At 62.3% G+C, this 15640-nt stretch overlaps 1 protein-coding gene across 4 annotated transcripts in view; it reads right to left on the bottom strand.

The window, feature by feature from the left end:
- The window catches only part of GSE1 (Gse1 coiled-coil protein), a 404616-nt gene that overhangs the window by 131474 nt on the left and 257502 nt on the right, over positions 1-15640 (bottom strand). The gene's annotated exons all lie outside the window — the stretch shown is intronic.

The raw sequence follows: 15640 nt of genomic DNA, 5'->3' as shown, positions 1-15640 counted from the left end.
CTCAGTTTCCCCAGCATGTAACTGCCCTGCCCCCACCTCCCACACACCCAGGATGTCGCGAGGCCAGCAGACCCCTCTTGGGGAGGCCGCTGGCCCCTCTGCCCGCTCCCCCTTGTAATGACAGGCCGGGCCCCAGCTTCCCAGCCCAGGACCGTGAACGGCTCCAACAATACGAACAGACCTGGCTCCCTGGCCCCTTGCGAGCTGCACAGCCCCAGCTGCCCTGGTCTCTGGTCCTGACCCCTTGTGACCACCAGCCCCACCACTGCACACACCAGTCTTGGCCCCTGCCCAGGGCGCGAGTCTGTCTCACAGGTGCCCAGGCGGCCTTAGCACCCGGGGCACCCATCTGTCAACCCCCTTGAAATGGTGGCCACACAAGCATTTATAAGTGTCTCTCATGTGCCGGAAGTGTCTCTATTACCCCATCTTGTTCTGTGCTTCACGGCAGCCCTTGTTTCTAGATAAGCCAACAGAGGCCCAGAGAGGCTGATTCCTTCTCCCGAAGCCACACAGCCAACAAGAGGCGGCGACTGGGATCAGATCCCAGGAGTGTGGGGGCTCAAGGCCTGAGCTCTAACCACGCCACCCCATGGCCTCCTCTGCTGACTTCCAAGGGCAAAGACCCACTGGCCCACCCACCCACAGGCCGGAGACGGTAGGCCACGTGCAGGCTGTGTCGGCATCAGAGGACCGAGGAGGCTCGGAAATGAGGGTGCCCCGCCCCCCGGAACCGGCCCAGGATGCAGCAGGGAGTCAGGAGGGCCAGGGGCTTCTTGCGGGCCCCCCATCCCGGGCACTCAGGTGGGAGGGAAGCAGTGTCACCCCTGACAAGCCCCAGCCTCCCTCCCAGGGCCCTCCTCACGGAGCGGGGAGACCGAGTCAGCAAGCTGCCCCTACCCCTGCCCCCATGCAGGCGGCGCCTCTGCAGCCCCGACCTTGTCCTGGAGGCTGGCCTGCTGTGACGACAGCCAGGGGCAGGGGCGACCTCTCCCTGGGGCAGGACGGCACCGAGACCCGGCGTTTGGAATTCTCCCTTCGCCCCGTGTCCAGGGAGCCCCACGTGGGGTGACATCCAGAACCCACGGAAGGTTCTCGGGCTCAGGGCGCCAGGAGCAAGGGCCCCTCCCCTGCCCCAGTTCCTCCCCCGGGAATTGCATCAGCTCCAGCCCCAGGGGTGGGGGCCGGGGAGGGCGTGGGAGGCAGCTCCTGGGGTGCCCCACCTGCCTCCTTCCCCGGCCCCCACTCGGCCTCCTTAATCAATCCCTGGAGACTCTCCCAGCCCACTGCTCCCCGCCCAGAGTGCATCTCTTCAGATAGTCAGTCAACAAACATCTACTCAGCACCTTCCTGAGTGTGCAGAGGGCAGGGACGGGGTTTAACAAAAGCAGAGGACAGAGCAGAGCTAGAGACCTGGACACCACACACCCATCACACACACTCACACATCCACACAACAAATACACCCACCCAACACGCACGCACACACTCACACACGTGCACACAGACTTGGCCCTCCGCAGGGCACATCCCCCTTCACTCCAAGCCTTTGGACGAGTCATTTCTCCTCGGGGGGGGGGCCTGCGGTGGGCGTGAGTCCCCGGGACCGAGGAGGCCGGGACGCCTTCCTCCTGCTGCGGGAAGCGAGAGGGGCAGGACTGGCGGCCCCAAGGGAAGGACGGCTCACCCTGGGGGCGCTGGGAGGCAGGTGGGCCCTGCCCGGCCGTGCTGAGCCCTCACCCCTGCTGACACCCTGAGCCCACCTGACCTCAGACCTGGGGGGAGGCCAGGCCCCTAGTTTCTCTTTTGCAGCTGATCGTAACCGTGGGAGGGTGGAGGGATAAAGGAGAAGCCACTTCCTGGCAAATCCCACAATCCCCCCGGGGCTGTGGGAGGATGGGGGGGCACTTGTTCATAAGGCAGCTACTAAGGCCGGGGGCTGGGTGGGGGCCTGACAGCTGCCCAGTGAGATCCTTATAGCTGCCACCCTCCCAGTCACTGCTCAGGCAGCCCCCATCACAAATGAAGAAACAGGCTCAGAGAGGGTGAGGCGCCGGGTTGGCGATGCCCAGCCAGTTCCAAAGGCCCTCTTGCCATGAGGGCTCCTGGAATTTCTAGGAGGCCCTGGAGAGGCTCCACAGGAGGCAGGTGAGGGGCCGCTCCTCGGCCACTTTCGCCAGCTAGAAGATTCCGCTTGCTGTGTGCTATGCCCTGCTTCTGCCGGCACCACAGACGGGGGACCATGGCATTGCCAGGGCCTCGTTAGCAGAGGATCTTAAACCAGTACATGGAAGCCCTTCAAGAACCCCCGGGCTGAGTGCCAGCGCGCTCCGGATTTTACGGGGTGAGAACACCGAGACAGAACGCTGGCCTCTCTGGGGGCGGCTCTAGCCCACAAGCAGGCCCCTGGCCCCAACACACGTCTTTCCCTGCTCCTGCAGGGGTGGGGCTGGAACCCCTTCCTGCCTGCTCGGACGGCAAGGAACAGGCAGGATGCAAACACACGTTCTTGAATGCAAGGGAAGGATGCCTGGGCAGACAGGGGGTTTGGCGGCTGTAACTGCATAGAAGAAGAAACAGAGGTCCACAGTGGTCCCAAACGTGTCCAGAGCTAGCGTGTAGCAGGTAAAGCTTAGCCTGGAAGCCAGGCCTCTCAACGCCCACAGGCCCGGCCCCGGGTGGGATCCTGTACCAGGCGGGAGGCCAGGCTGAGAGGACAGTGCAGGACCCAGAAGCCAGAGGCCTGGGACCTGATCCCAGCTATGCCACAGACTCCCTTTGGGCTCCAGTCCCTCATCCCAGAAGGCAAGCTCAGGGCGAGGTCCAGGTGTAGGGTCATTCTTTGGGTTTATGTCTCTAAATCTGGACGGGTAACCAGCTCCCATGCCTGGGTCCAGTGCCCTCTGCCCTCTGCCCTGGGACCCCCCAAGCACCAATGGACTGCAATCAGGGTCAGTGGGTCGGAGGCCTCCGGGCACGGGTCAAGGCAGAGGGTCAGGCCCGGGGCAGAGTTTCTGCTTCAACTGTGTTAGTCCTGGGGGCCTTTCTCAAGATCCAGACTCACTCCCCGGCCCCCGGCCCCAGAGTGAGGGCCTCTCAGCCAGCCTCCCTGCCACTGCCCGCACGTGCTGACCACCGTCCAGAGGCCGCCGGAGCCAGGTTCCACTCCGCCCTCAGGCCCCGCAGCAGAGACGATGCCCTGCTCCTCCCGCACCCCCCACCTCCTGGGCCGGCGCCCGTCCTGCCCACGGAGCCTTGTTCTCTGGCACAAACTGAGAACAGAAGAGGGAGAGGCTGCTGGCCTCCGAAGGGCTGGGAACGAAAACAGGAGCAGGGCCTGAAGACCCTTCAGAGGAAGGAGAACTCCCCCCGAGACCCTCTGAGTCTTCTCTTGGGGGTCCCAGTCCCCCCGTGCGCCCAGAGAGGCCAGAGCACAAAGCACTGGGGGTCACCAGGGGCCCTTCCCGAGTCCAGAGTGCCCCAGAGCCAGGCCCGTGCCCCCCTCACCCACACCAGGCTTTCCAGAACCCTGGACCACCAGCCTCACAGGACGGGAAGCCCTCGGACTCCTCGGTCACACATGACGGTGACGGTGACGAAGACGACGATGATGATGAAGGTCAGAGCTGAAAACACTTACAGGATGAACCTGCCCCCCAAACTCTAGACATCGCCCACTCATTCGGCACTCATAAGAACCCTAGGAGGCAGTGGCTTCATTATCCCAATTGTCCAGAGGGGAAACTGAGGCACGCAGAAGGAAATGGCCTGCGGTCACACACATTGAGGGAGGGGCTGGGATCGACAGCAGGCGGGCTGCTCCTGCGGAAGGAAAGGAGGCTGGGCTGGAACACGCCTGGACCCCATGGCTGCATGGCCCAACACCGTGGCCACCAGCCCGGTGGGGGCTCCCGTTTAAATGGATCAGCGTGAAATGACATAGCAGGTTCAGGTCCTTGATGGCAGAAGCCACGCTTCAAGATCAGTAACCACCATGGCTCGTGGCTGTCGTGGTGCACGGTGCAGTTCTAGAACATTCTAGCATCGCAGAAAGTGCTGCTGGATGGAGCTGGTCCAAGGGCTGCTTCTGGGGGGTCGGGGAGGGGGAACAGAGCTGTACGGGGGGCTCTTCCCTGAGGTTCCAGCCTCCCGCCATCCTGGCCTCGGGTTGGGAAGGGAGCCAGCGTGACCTGTCCCCATGCTGGGACCCAGGTGCTCGTCTCACTGCCACCGGGCCAGGCAGGGACAAGGATGGGCATCACGCACACACTTCACTACACGAACTCGAGGAGCGCCCCGAAACAGGTGGACAGACAGACCGACCGACAGATGGGAGGAGAGACCGTCCCCGAGCTGGGAGGCGAGACTGACGCCTCCTGGGTGAGCATCTCCCAAGGGCAGGGCGAGTCCCATGTTTCATGATGAGAGGACCTTTCTAGACCACATGGGTCTGAAACATGCACCAACCACTTCGTCTGCACCTGAGAGTGATTGAAGAGACGAGGCCGTGCACGCCAAGTGCTGGCTTTATGACTGACTCTGAACCTCATCCCTGTGGGGTATATGCTCCCCACTTCACACGGGGTAAACTGAGTCTCAGAGAGGGCAACAGTTGGCCTGAGGCAGAGCTGGGACTGGAACCCGAAAGGGGCCATCGTGAAGCTTTCCTGGGAAGCCTGGGGTTGGCTCCCGGCTGTGTGACCTTGGCCAAGCCACCTTCCTTCTCTGTGCCTCAGTTTCCCCTGGTGTAAAGTGCTGATGCTCACATCTTGCCCCATAGTTAACGAGACGATTCCGACAAAGCACACAGGGCAGGCCCAGCGACACGGTGAGCACAGCATCGCCATTTTTCTGTGGTTCCTCCGGTGACCCACCTCGGTGGCCGGCCCTGTCGCATGCAGAGTGAGTGTCCTCTTCGCCCAGGGACCTCCCACGTTGTCTCTCGGACCCTCGCACCCCGAGGGAACCGACCCCATTGCTCACTCCCAGAGCCCTCGAGCACACGCCCAGGCAGCGGCCACTGGTCACTCTGGACCAGGAAGCACAGATGTCCTGGTGGCTGGGGACGGCGGGGCCACCGCGGGTAGCCTCTGCAGGGGAGAGATAACCGGGCTGGCTGCGCCCGGCTCCAGCTCACAGCTCCCGACAGGGCACTGCAGGCCGGGCCTGCGCTGGCACCGGGTCTGGACAGCGGCAGGAAGTGACAGGGAGGCAGAGCCGAGGGACAGGCCCCTCACAAAGAGCGTGTCCTCTGTCAGTGGAGATAAACCTTGGGAGGGAGCCGGGCTCTAAATCAGCTGTCGGGCGAGGTACCACATGCTGACAGGGCAAACGGGCGGCCTTTCACGGCTGCCGCCGGCTCTCACCGGCCGTTATTCACAGAGGAACCGCTGGTGCTTTATCTCCCTCGCATTATGCGAGGCCACGAGGCAGACACTTGCTCCGCGTGCGTGGGGCTCCCTCAGAAAATATTAATATGTAAATGTCACTCTCCGAAGACCAGAAATGAAATGGAATGACCGACTGGAAGATGCTCTGCTGGCAAGATAAAAAGGAAAGAAAGAAAGGAAAAAGCTGCTCGGGACTGGAGGCGAGCGAGGGAGCGGGCTCAGGAGAGGCGGGCTCCCCGGGGGAGCACGGGACGGGGGGCGGTGGTGGGGGGGGCGGGCATGTTCTCTCTCCAGGCAAACGGCTGTGACAGGGCAGGGGAGCTTCTGGGCTGCGGCCCGATGTGGGGATGTCTCCACCTGGTTCCGAGACAAGTGACACAGATGCTAACGTGGCCTGGGCCGTCCCTCTGCACCCAGGGGTCTTCTGAAGCATTTAGGTGCATGAGCTCATTGGCTCTGCCAGCCCCACGGCCCCATTTCACAGATGAGGAAGCCACAGCACACGGAGGTTAAGTGTCGGGGTCAAGGCATTTGGCAGCTCGGCAGCAGGCTGGGACCCAGGTCTGGGTGTGCCCCCCCCCGCTGTACGTGTCCTCAGGGGGCTCCATCTCCTCCCATCGGATCCCAAGGGAAGACCAGGAGGGACCCAATCTGATGCCCCTCTGTGCCAAGAAGCCAGTGCCCTGGCCTCCTCGTTGTTTCATGGGCAGGTGGGACACAGACTGCCCCCCGAGGAAGGCAGAGGCCGTCCCTCAGCCTCCAGGAGCACCAAGAAGCAGCAAGCAGCCCACTCTCGCTCCGCAGTGAGGGGGAATGCTGGCCTGCCACAGCGGCCCCCCAAATCCAGGAGGGACAACGGCCTTACAGAACACCCAGGCCACCCCCTCACTTTACAGACAGAGAAACTGAGTCCCAGAGAACATCCAGCCATCATAGGAAGATGTGCCAGCCCCGAGGCCATCACCCTCTTGAACTCCCGGGGGAGGGTAGGGACGTGGGGTATCTGCACAGTCTCCTTGTCACAGACAGGACGGGACCTGCTCAAGGTCCCATGGGGTCACAGGTGCTGCAGCCGGAATACAGCCCCCTGCCTAGGGGGCCCTCCCTGTCCTCCGGCCTCCCAGGAGTGAGCATTTGACGGCCCGGTGCCCAGCGAGGACGTGTGCAATGATCTGTCCGTACACAGGGTCCACTGATTCGCTCTGAGGACGTGCTGGCAGGAGGGAGGGACCTGAGTGGGGAGGTGCGATGCCCACAGGGCGGCTGCCCATGGGCTGGCACCCTTAGCCAAAGCCCCAAAACCTCCTGTTCCAGGCTTGCCCGCTGCCAGGCGCCGGGCATTTCATTTGCGCTGCCCTCCCTCCGCTGTGCCCGGCCCCTGTGCCTAGTGGTGAGACAGCTGGGCCAGGAGTGCAGTGCTGGGGCTGGGAGGGGGGGTGCCTGCGGGCCACAGACCCAGCAGGCCTTGCCAGAAAAGACCAGAGAAAATGAGCCCTCATCCCCCGACCATGTTTTTTGGGGTGTGCTGGGTGGGGTCCCCGTGTCCCACCCCTCCCGTGGGACCCACCCAAGAGAATGTGGCAGTGGGCTCCAATGTGCCCCCTGCACCCTGCCACCAGATTCTCAGGGCCCAGCTCTGCACAGCCTGCACGGGGCACCCTGGAAGAATGTGGGGGCACCCCTGGCCGCCCCCACCACCTGCTCCGGTGACCTCCCCACACAGAAAACAGCACCCATGAGCCCCAAGGAAACACAGGAGCGAGCCGGGAGCAGCCTCCGGCCCTTCCTTCTGAGGCTGCGGCCCCCCCTCCCGCCCCCACCAGCCCGCTGCCAGATCTCATCAGCAGACTGTCAGAGTGACCCCGGGCCCCAGAGCGAGCAGGGCAGCGGCGTTTGTTCTCGGCAACGTCAGCTTGCCACTTAACCCCGTGGAGCAGGAGGGGCCTCGAGAAGGGGCCTGGGCTGAGCCCCCCAGGCTGGGGTGCAGGCCTCTGGGGACAGGGACAGGGATGGTGCAGTGGCGGGTGGCGCCTGAAGATGGAAACTATGACTTCACAAAGCTGGAATGCTGCTGGGGAACATGGACGCTCATTCATCACCCGGAGGCACCCTGGGAGCAGGAGGGCGGGCTCCCGGGCTCCAAGATGAAGCATGTGCACGCATGTGTGAGCTCACAGACACAGATACACATGTGTGCACACTCGTGTGCACTCACACACATGCACCCCCCAATCACACACATGCACACATCTACATGGCCTCACTCACACACATACACACATGTGCATGCCGGTATATGCACACACCCATACAGGTGTGCAATGTATGCACACACAAACGTGTGTGTGTGCACACGGACGTCCCTGCCAAGCCTCTGACTCACCAGCCCTGCCCTGGCTCCCAGGATCCCTGCAGGCCCCGGGGCAGCCCCAGGCAGAGGAGGGAGGGAGAGGAGCAGCTGCTTGGCAGGGGCTGGGGGCTCCAGAACCTCTGGGAGAGGAGGGGCGCATGGCCAGAACTCGTGGTCTGGACTTGAGAAATCTCCATCCCCTAATAGATTCCGGCAACGCGGCCCTTCTCCGAACAATGTGCTGGAGAGGCTCTGAGCTCGGCGGGCGCCTGTGTGTGAGGAGTTTGGGCAAGTTGAATGTGCTGAGTGTGTGAGAAACAGGCCCTGGCAACCTTTCCGGGGGCCGCGCCAAACCTCCAGCAGGTTCGCGGCTCCCCGGAAGCGCCGTGCCAGGGGGCTGCAGAGCCAGGCCTGCCCACCCATCCCGGGCCTGGCTGCCTTCTTCCCTCCTCCAGGAGCTGTCCCGGGATCGGGCTCTGGACCAGGGGCACCCTCGGGGCAGGACTCACAGGGCCCAAGGGAGGGGAGGGGGCTCCCAGGAAGAGGCAGTGGGGGCAGCTGTTTGGGTCTGTCTGCAAGGAAGCCCTGGGCATTCCTGGCCAGAGTGGGGGCCTGGGTCCCCGGTCTTCCTCCTCTGAAACTAAACAGGAGGGAGGGGGAGGGTGGCCTCCAGGAGGAGATGTGGGGAGCGTGGCTCTGACCTTGGCCCCCAAGGGTGAACCCCCTCCTCTCTCCAACCACAGCTCTCCGGGGCTCTCAGCAGCCCTGGCCGCACCCTGGAATCAGGCAGGGAAGAGCTTGAGAGGCTTTTGTTTTTTTAGGAGCCCCCCAGGGATTCCAGTGTGCCCTGGTTCCCAAGGTGGGGCCCGCACACATCGGCAGCATCACCCAGAGGATAAACGCAGGTTCTCGGCCGTCCCCCAGGTACATGCTTCACCAGCCATCCGTCCGGGGGTCCTGATGCTCGGGGGAGGGTGGGACTGACCCCACCTGGGGTGTGCACCCGGGGGGCCTCCAAGAGCAACCTGCTCTCAGGAGGAGAGGAAAGTGCCCCCGAGAGCTGTGAGTGTCCGGCAGGGAGGGTCCCTCTGCTTCCTGGAGGAGGAGGGGCTGAGGCCTGAGGCAGCCAGTGCCCTGGGTCCTCCTAGAAGTTGGGCGGACAAGGGAAGGAGATGCCCAGTGAAGGAGAGACACGGGGACGTGTGAGGAGCAGGACAGGGCAGAGAGGCGAGGAAAGTTGCCTGTGCAGGGAACAAGGTCTGGGGGGCAACTAAGCAGTGATGGGGTGACCTGAAAAAGGCCCAACGTGGGGTGTGGCCTGTGGTGACAACAGCGGTGGGGACAGCTAACGTATCTGGGTGCCAGCTGCTGTTTCAAGGACTTTACGAACACCGTTCTTCCCAGACTACACACAGGAGCAGATGGGGGCACAGAGAGGGTAAGTCAGTGGCCCAAGGTCACCCAGCAGCAAAGGGGCTGAGCTGGGAAGGAAGTGGACCCCAACACAGAGTCAGGGTCCACGCTTTCAATTGTCCTCTCTGCAGGTGGTGAGGAGGGAGAGGCATTCCCAAGGGTGACAGGAGTCAGGGTGTGGCGCGGGCTCCCACTGGGCCATGGCGAGCGCTGCCCCCAGTGGGCGGATGGACCACAGAGCAGAGCAATGGAGCGGCGCGTCCCGAGAAAGCAGACGGAGGTGAGGGTAGAGGAGTGTTTCAAAGGCTTCCAGAGGTCCCCAAGGTGACCTGAATGCCGACCGCTGGGGTTCAGGGTCAGGAGAAGTGAGGATGGAGTTTCCGAAGGCCTGGCTAGCAACCTGCCCAACCGTCCCCATGCTCGCCAGTCTGGGAGGAGCAGGAGAGATGGGGTCCCTCTGTCCCCGACCCCCTGCAGATTTGCAGTTAAATTAGCCTTCCATCTCCACCACCAGGAGCAGCGTCCAGCCCCGCCCTGACGTTCCCGGGTGACGGGCGCGCAGTGATATCGGGCTGGACTCTAACGCGCGCCGTGTGAGGGACCCTTAATTTATTACGTGCCGGTAATTGATGTTTATATAAAGTAGCTCTTACAGCTACTCAAAGTAGGAGATGAAAAGCAATCAATCAGCCATTTGCCTCAAAAGAAAGGAAGAAAACACCACATATCAAAAGCAAACCCCCGATAAAGAATCCCGGGCAGGGGGCCGGGTGGGCACATCGGTGCTTTGAAGTTTGGGGTGCCAACCATGCAGACCAATGGCGACAGCCAGGACGCGGTGAAATCGTCATCAGGCTGCCTGCGGCCCCCGGAGCGGGACGGGGCTGGGGTCCCTCGCGTGGGGGCTGTGGTGCGGCCCCACAACCTTCCCTTGGCCGCCTGGCCCTTTCACCTGCTCTGAGTCCCTCCCTCATTCTATCCCCTCTGGGCCACGGCACCAAGGAATATGTGGGTCGGAGCCCGGGCTCAGTTTTGAGGGAGCCCTGCCCAGCTCCAGGGTGACCTCAGGGCTGAGCAAGACCCCTGACCCCCCGTGGCCTCATGGCTGAGGTTTAACAGTCCCCACGGTGGGGCCGAGCCAGGCCGTGGACTCGCGGAACAGTGCTCCCTGGAGTCACCCTGAGCCCTGGTACGCGTGCTCTCCCCTCCTCTCCCACCCACACATCAGGTGCACCCTCTCCCTCACTCCCACCCTCAAAACCACCCCGATCCAGCAGCTTCCGGCAGCCACAGAGACCCAGACTCTCCAGTCGGGGAGCCTGCCCCCGGGGGAGAGGGCGATGGCCCCACCGCCTGTGGGCCCTGCCCTGCCGTCGGAGCTCAACTGGACGTTGCATTAAATAGTGTCAGATGCCAGATTAGTTTCCCGTGGCGGTGACAACAAACCACCATAGACTCAGGGGGATTAAAATACCACAGATTTATTCTCTCACAGTCTGGAGGCCAGAGGTTGGCAATCAATGTCAGTGGGCTGAAATCCAGGTGTCACGGGGGCTCCAGAGAAGGATCCTTCCTGCTCTTCCAGCCTCTGGTGGCTGCAGACGTCCCTCGGTTCGCGGCCGCGTCCCTCCATCTCTGCCCTGTGGTCACACTGCCTGCCCGCTTCCATGTGTCTGGGGTCTCTCTCCTGCTCTCTCTTGCAAGAGCACCGTGATTGCATCCCGGGCCCCGTAACTTAATCACGTCTGCAAACACCCCTTTGCCGAATCAGGTCACGTTCACAGATTCCAGGAACTAGGACGTGAGGTCTTTTGGGGGCCACCTTTCAGCCTACCACACACACGTACGAGGGGAAAATCAGCCCAGCGCCTGCTTCTTTACGTCCGGCCCCGGGGGCCCCGAAAGCCCGTCCCTCGCTCAGCAGCTCCTCTGTCTCTTGCTGGCTGAGCGCCCGGCACTGTTCTGGGCTCTGGGGATGCAGCCGTGAAGGAAGCAGACAGCCATCCCTGTCTTCAAGAAGCCGACGCATGTATGTGGTTGAAGAGCAATCGACAGGAAGGGAAATAAAGCCAGGAGAGGAATTCGGTGTCAAATGTCCACAAGGTGGCCAGGTCGGTCACCTGGGGCAGCTGACTTTTGAATAAAGGCCTGAAGGAGCCAGGAGCATAGCAGCAGGAGATCTTGGGGAGAACACTCCAAGCAGGGGGAACAGCAGGTGCAAAGGCCCTGAGGCTGGAGAGTGCCTGGCATGCTCACAGAACAGCAAGGAGGCCGGCACAGCTGGAGCGAAGCAGATGAAGGAGTTGGAGGTGGACGTAGAGGAGGGAGTTGGAGGCCTGGACAGCTCTGGGGTTCTAGTCGTGACCTTGACGTGTGCTCCTGTGGAGTGGGAGCCGTGGGAAGGCTCCTGCAACAGGGCCAAAGCCATGTGCGCCCACACTCGGGGTCCTGCCTCCCTAACCAAGCCTGGGTTCTTGCCTCCCTTCCAGCGTTTTCTTCCAGCAGGGACCATGAGGAGCAGCTCCCAGCCCTTGCTGAGTGTCCAGTCTGGAAGCCCATGCTCACGCGCACAGCCACGGGCACAAAGCAAGGCCACCAGTCATGGTGCGTGTGCCCCGGCTGAGGCGGGCGTGTGCAGGTTGTGCCTGCACACACACGTGCACACAGGCACTGGGGCGCTGGGCCCGGGCTGGGGGGGTGGGCACCGTGGGTGCGCTGCGGCCCCCGTTAAGAATTTGTCAGCCCAGAGGGAAGCAGTCTTTAGCTCCGGGCCTCCCACGGTGGGGTCCTCGGCGGCAGCAGAGCTTGGCTTCTGGGAATAAGACGGACGTTCAGCCCCTGGAGTATAATGACGAGCCGGCTCACAAAGCGTTTCCCTTTGAGCCGGCCGACAGCCCCCTAACAAGGGGAGAGCTGGGGGCAGCTGGAGGGGCCCCAGGGAGCCCCAGGGCAAGCACACAAGACGGTGGCCACGGGGGAGGCGTCCGGCCCCCCGGGTCCCACCTGCTCAGCACAGCCTGGCCTAATAAACCTTCTCTCTTTGGAGTCACATTCGATGTGGCTCCAACAGGGAGCCATACGTCACCAAATCCAGCAAAAATTTGTGCTAAATTGAATCAATCCATCTTGGAAATGGCTCTTGTCAGGTTCTGTCAGAGAGACCGTCTGCAGGGGATGTGAGATCACGGCGGGGGGGTGGCGGTGATCAGGACGCGGGAGCCGGGGGCTCGGATCCAAGCTCCTCAAAGCCTCCCACGGCCGCCAGTCAGGGAGGACGGGGCTGACGCGCCACTCATCACCGGGGCTCGTGGCACGCAGCCTGGGGACAGACAGGCGGCAGAGGTGGCCATGGGCCGTGGGCCCCAGCCCCGAAGCCTGGCTGGTCTCCCGCTGTTCTCCCTTAGACGGAGCCTTCTCGTTTCTCAGTTCAGCAAAGGCCCACGGTGACAAGGGGCCGCTGTCGCCAGGTGAGCTGACGGCAGGGTCTGTGCTGAGGCGGCCGAGCAGGACTCAGACCCGGGACTGCAGGACTCGGGCTGGACAGCAGCCAGGGAAGGGGCCGAGGTGGCTCCCAGGGCGTGGCCTTCCTGCACAGGAGCTGGCCGGGGGGCCTAGGGGCTGGCGCTCACCAGGAGAGGCCCTGGCCTCCTCCTTGGTGACACGGGCCTCCCCCTACGCTCCATGATCCTGGGCATCAGACCCTCCAATCTGGAGCTCTGGGCACTGAGGTGAACAAGACACGGGTTCCCCCAGCCATCACCCACTGCTCTGAGTGAGGCCGCAGCAGCCAGACCCAGAAGCCCCCACCAGCGTGGCCTCCCCACGACCAGAATCCTCCAGATCTCCTCCCAAAGTCCAGCTCTCAAGGTTGTCCACAGCACAGACCAAAGACTCATGGGCAGCCTCCCTCCCACGTGCGCCCACACAGACCCCGGCTCCCACCACGCGAACAGCCCTGCCGTCCAGCCTCCCGGCCTTTGTCCGAGCTGTGCCCCTCCCGATGACCCTTCGCTTCTCCACTGAGGTCATCCCAACCCCTCTTTCCCCCGTCCCTGCGTCACCATCTCCCGAAACTCCAACCTCCACCGTCGCATCTAACGCCTTCCGACCAGCCAGTGCTCGTCGTCCGTGGGGCCGCTGACCAGCCAGCCACGCGTGCCCACCTCGTCCACACGCTCCGAGTGTGAGCTTCCTGAGGACACAGACCCGACATGCGCATGACAAGCCCAAAGGACGCGACGCCAGGCGGGTGCACGGATGTTTAAAAAACGGTCCTCTGAACGGCAAGGTGCGCTGGGATGCAGCTAAAGACAAAATTACTTATTAAGGTCCCACGAATTTCACTTGTGGATAAAAAGAACCAGGAAACCCGTCCGCCAGCACGCCGAGGTCCCTGAGCTCCCCTTCCCTTCCGGCCATGTTTCTGGGTAACTGTTGTCACGCGTCTGTGAGGCAGCCGCTGGAGGGCTCAGGGGCCGGCCCCACCCTAGGTCTCCATCAAGGGGACAGCTGGAAGCCTAGGATGAGCTCGACCACGCCTCCTCCTCCAGGCAGCCCGCCTGCAGTTCCCCAGGACATCTTGTCACCCCCTGGAGCTGTCTGCTTGTCTCTCCTCTTGCTCCATGGTGCTGCTGACATGGAGCAGTGGCGGGCGAGGCAGAAGCCACCCAGAATGTCACTTTGGAACGTCAGTGGTTCTGGCAAGTTACCTGATGGGCTTTGAAGTCGGGACAGTGGCTCCCCCAGGGGGACAGTGGCTGACCAGGGGCCAGGTTGACCAGGGGGCTTCTGGGGTCCAGTTACACAGGGGGTTCAATTTGTAAACACACGAGGGGTACACATGCACACTTTTCTGATGAATATCACACTTTGAAGATAGCTGAAAAAGAAAAATGGCACCTGTGTGGGCAGAACTGTGTCCACTTAAAATTCCTATACTGAAGCCCCGACTCTGGCATCTCGGGATGTGAGTGTATTTGGAAAGTGGGCCTATAAAGAAGTAATTAAGTTAAACAAGATCATGAGGATGGGCCCTCATCCATTCAGACTGGGGTCCTTATAAGATGAGATCAGGACACAGACATGCACGGGGTGGGGGACGCCCATGTGAGGACACGGGGAGAACATGGCCGTCTACACGCCAAGGGGAGAGGCCTCAGGGGAAACCCACCTGCCGCCACCCTGACCTCGGCCTTCCAGCCTCCAGAGCGGAAGGGGACAAACCTCTGTGGTTCGAGGGTCCCGGTCTGTGGCACTTTGTCCTGACAGCAGAAGCCAAGTCATCCAGCCCCATCTGGTGAGCAGGAGTGACCCTGGGGCCCGGCCCGGGAAGCCCAGCCACGCCCAGCAGCCCTCCCACCCACAGCCCAGCAGCCTTAGAAGCGGGCGGAAGAGAAGCCGGGCTTCAGCTTCACGGGGTCGTTTCCCCTCGGAGTCACCACAACCCCCAACTCAATTTTCAAACCGGATACTGAGTAAGTGGAGCGCTGGGGCCAGAGACCTGCAGCGGGATTTATTAGCAGGCAGAGGAAGACAAAAGCAATCTCGCCTGACACAAATATAGATGAATACGTGTATAGGAAACCCACAGACTGGCAAATTAAAACGTGGTTGGGGCTGGCAGCGTCGAGGATGCCGGCTGATGGATCTTCCCAGCAGACAGCCAGGCCGACCAAATGTGTCACCACGACACGCTCTCGCAAAAGTGCAAGCCCCATGCGGGTGCCCCGCCGGGGAGGAAGGACAGCTACCCCCGGCTGGAGGGCCAGCAGGATAGCGGATTCCACGTTTGGGGGACAGTGTGCGTGCAAACCTGGTCTGTGACTCAGGGGGAAAGGGTGTGGGCTCAGGAAACTTGGGGCATGAGGAAGACGGGAAATAAGAGAGGGCCCGGAGGTGGGCCTGCCCCAGCGCCCCCTCCCTGAGCCATCAGACCCAGACAGCAAAGACTGTCTGTCTGTGGCTGCCCCCCTTCGCCCCCCAGCAAGGAGCAGGAGCGCCCTTCACAGCTGTGAACAAATCAGCACATAAATGAATGAATGAATGAATGAATGACACAATGCCTGAAGAGCTCAGCGCCATTCAGGCACACAGCTAATAAACGTCAGCTGTCACTACCAGCACCGGCACCACCTCCCCAGGCTCGAAACCACACTGACAGCCGTCACTTCACCCTGAGAACAGTGGACCCCTTAGCACCTGTTCCAGGCTCCTCCCATCTGGGCCCACCCACTGCCCCCCTCTCCCTCCTCACTCTGCACCGGCTACTCCAGGAGTCTCCCTGATGCCCAGCAGGCCCAGCCCGCTCCAGCGCCCTCCTTTGTGGTCTTGTACCCTTTTCCTCGAGTAATCCTCCCTCCCTCCCTCCCTCCCTCCCTCCTCTGGTGGGTCCCACCTCCTCGCTCCGGGCTGAGCTCAGAGCTGCACCACCTGCAAAGCTTTCCCTCCACGCCCACATGGAAGGTCCCGCTCCGCCCACGTCCCCATG

The sequence above is a fragment of the Equus asinus genome, chromosome 28 (genome assembly GCF_041296235.1).
Source record: "Equus asinus isolate D_3611 breed Donkey chromosome 28, EquAss-T2T_v2, whole genome shotgun sequence".
Lineage (NCBI taxonomy): Eukaryota > Metazoa > Chordata > Mammalia > Perissodactyla > Equidae > Equus > Equus asinus.
This window is presented reverse-complemented; position numbering and strand designations above follow the sequence as displayed.